This window comes from Hemitrygon akajei, unplaced genomic scaffold, assembly GCF_048418815.1.
Source record: "Hemitrygon akajei unplaced genomic scaffold, sHemAka1.3 Scf000104, whole genome shotgun sequence".
NCBI lineage: Eukaryota > Metazoa > Chordata > Chondrichthyes > Myliobatiformes > Dasyatidae > Hemitrygon > Hemitrygon akajei.
Window position 1 is genome coordinate 2,345,178 of NW_027331990.1, and position 3,566 is coordinate 2,348,743.

The window sequence follows — 3,566 nt, forward strand, 5'->3', positions numbered from 1 at the left end:
ACTTTATTCATCCCCATGGGGAAATTCAACTTTTTTTCCAATGTCCCATACACTTGTTGTAGCAAAACTAATTACATACAATACTTAACTCAGTAAAAAAAAAAATATGATATGCATCTAAATCACTATCTCAAAAAGCATTAATAGCTTTTAAAAAGTTCTTAAGTCCTGGCGGTAGAATTGTAAAGCCTAATGGCATTGGGGAGTATTGACCTCTTCATCCTGTCTGAGGAGCATTGCATTGATAGTAACCTGTCGCTGAAACTGCTTCTCTGTCTCTGGATGGTGCTATGTAGAGGATGTTCAGAGTTATCCATAATTGACCGTAGCCTACTCAGCGCCCTTCGCTCAGCTACCGATGTTAAACTCTCGAGTACTTTGCCCACGACAGAGCCCGCCTTCCTTACCAGCTTATTAAGACGTGAGGCGTCCCTCTTCTTAATGCTTCCTCCCCAACACGCCACCACAAAGAAGAGGGCGCTCTCCACAACTGACCTATAGAACATCTTCAGCATCTCACTACAGACATTGAATGACGCCAACCTTCTTAGGAAGTACAGTCGACTCTGTGCCTTCCTGCACAAGGCATCTGTGTTGGCAGTCCAGTCTAGCTTCTCGTCTAACTGTACTCCCAGATACTTGTAGGTCTTAACCTGCTTCACACATTCTCCATTAATGATCACTGGCTCCATATGAGGCCTAGATCTCCTAAAGTCCACCACCATCTCCTTGGTCTTGGTGATATTGAGACGCAGGTAGTTTGAGTTGCACCATATCACAAAGTCCTGTATCAGTTTCCTATACTCCTCCTCCTGTCCATTCCTGACACACCCCACTATGGCCGTGTCATCAGCGAACTTCTGCACATGGCAGGACTCCGAGTTATATTGGAAGTCTGATGTGTACAGGGTGAACAGGACCGGAGAGAGTACGGTTCCCTGCGGCGCCCCTGTGCTGCTGACCACCGTGTCAGACCTACAGTCTCCCAACCGTACATACTGAGGTCTATCTGTCAAGTAGTCCACTATCCAATCCACCATTCCAGGTTTTGATCCAAGCAGTGAGTTGATCGGCTTGTTCTCAGATACTTCTACCACTGAAACATACGCACCTCAGGCCACCACTCGGACCTTGCTCAATGATTGCATTCCAGACATTGTGTGAGATCTTATCAACATGTCTGCGCAATTTCTGCATTAGCTGTTCTGGCACCCTGGTTCCAATTCCCCTGTAAATGTAGTTTAAGCTTCATCATGCAGCTCTAGCTAACTTTCCGACACGATATTACTACACTTTCAGTTCACGCACAAACCGTCTTTATCCACAGGTCTCAGCTTCTCTGGAAAAGAGATCAGTACTCGAAAAATCGTATGGCCTGTCTCCTATACCAAACCCTTAGCCACGTGTTAATCTGTATCATATTTCCATTCCTCGCCTCATTAGGACGCGCCACGTGCCGCTGTCACAACCCCGAAGATCCTGCCCTCCTCCTCAGCACCTAAGTCTCTGAATCTCCATTGCATAAAGTCGTCACTCCGATGTCATTGCTCACGCTCCTGCTGAAAAATATTCAAGATTTGATCCAAGTTGTCCCTGACCCTGGCACCCGGGAGGTAACATACCATCCAGGAATCTGTCTTCCCCTTCCCTTTTGAGTCAGAAAACCAGACTCAGTGCCAGAGGTCCGACCGCTGTGGCTTTTCCCTACCAGGTCATCCAACCACAAACCGCATCCAGATGTTTCTGATGGTGATGACCATAGGGATAGTCTGCACTGCCTCTTTAAATCCTTTCCCCTTCCTGACTGTCCCACAGTTCCCTGTGTCCTGCACCGTGGGTGTATCTACCACTCTGTTTGTCCTAGTCCATCACGCCATAGGGCGGATTGTTACAAGCGGCAGCTGTGTGCACTTCTCGTAGTTGTCGTCATCAGGAACTCCGTAGGTATCGCCGCCTTCCACATCCCGCGAGGAGCCTTTTACTTCGACGGTGGCCGCCCGCTTGTCCCTGTCTTACTCTAATGTGTTCTGTGCCTTTAACACTGGATCTGTGAACCTGAGCGAATTACGTTCTGTTAAGCGTCTCATCTCTCAGAAAGGCCGCTGCTCTAACGTCCAAAAGACCCTGTTTCCGTCTCCTCTCTCAGATTAAACATTGACCTACAAGCCTGAACAACATTCTGACTGTCATAACTCAGCCATGATGGAATGATGAAACAGACACAGGAGACCGAACAACCTTTCCGCACGATGTCTCATTTTCTTGTGAACCTTGTCACATCTTCACTTTATTCTAAAATCATGAGATTATTGGGCCTTTTAGTCTACTTACCAACATCCATCTGTAAAGCAGCGTTCCCGGCTATAATTGAACCTTCTGCGTTCAGTTTCTGTTGACATTGTTGCGATCAACTCCCACCCAGTTTTTAGATTCAGTCCTGTCTATAAACGTTTATTTCTCCGCTTCCTTAAATGTGAAAGTGATGAGTCTTCCAAGCGTTCTCATCCATCTCAACAAACGTCCTTCCCAAATTCTTGAGGAAACGCGTCTCACGAGTCTTCGAATTGTAAAATTTTACAGCTTCACTCTCCACAGAAGCTGCCTAACCTGAGCAAACTGTAACACTCTCGCTTTCATTTCCGATTGACAGGACGATATATATGTTTGTGTGGATATGACGTTTCTTACAAATCAAGCATTTATTCCGTTCTCAAACACACATCAAAAGTTGTCAGGGTGGCCGAGTGGTCTAAGGCGCCAGACTCAAGGAATGAAAGTCCTTCCGACAAACGGGAGTGTTCTGGTCTCCATCTGGGGTCGTGGGTTCGAATCCCACTCCTGACAAAATTTGTCTTTAAGCGTTCAATCGGGGCGACGTTATTTCTGTAAACAAAACCTGGGTTGTTGAGGTGGATTAGAAAAACTGTTGGAGGATAAGATTATGTTTTTGACACTGTTAATCGCATTACAATAGATCACCGTACACCTGACTGTGGGTAAGTGATTTATTCAGAAAAAAAGTTCACATTGAAGGATCTCGGCCAAAAAGTCCGACTGCTTACGCTTTTCCACAGATGCTGTCTGGTCTGCTGAGCTCTTCCTGGCATACTCAGCTGTTCAATAAAGAAAAGTTTCTGAAGTAAAATCATTGTTGTCAGATTATTCAATGGATGGGCACGTGAGCGTACATTATCACCTGTTGATGAAAGGTCGGATTGCTGATGGGATAGTAACTGGTGGTGGTGCGAGTTCTGAGGCTCTTGTGCCATCTACCCGATGGCAGCAGCGCAAAAAGAGCATGGCAGGATGGTGACGACCTCTGACGGTGGATGCTGTTTTCCGATTACATCTTTTTATGTGGATCTGCTTAATGTTTGGGAGTGCATTTCCCGTGATGAACTGGGCCGAATTCACTAACTTTTTAAAGATTTTCCTTCAAAGGTATGGTATTTCCGTACCACGTCTTGATGCAGACAGACAATATACTCTCTACGACACATCTATAGAAGCACATCAAGGTTTTTCATGTCATGCTGAATCTCTGCAGTCTCCTAAGAAAGCAGAGG

General features: G+C 45.9%; 1 non-coding gene across 1 annotated transcript; it reads left to right on the forward strand.

Moving 5' to 3' along the window:
- The first annotated feature begins 2,730 nt into the window (after positions 1–2,730).
- Positions 2,731–2,844, forward strand: trnal-caa (transfer RNA leucine (anticodon CAA)). Its single transcript has 2 exons — positions 2,731–2,768; positions 2,810–2,844. It is a non-coding gene; the product is annotated as a tRNA-Leu (tRNA).
- The last annotated feature ends 722 nt before the right edge of the window (positions 2,845–3,566 follow it).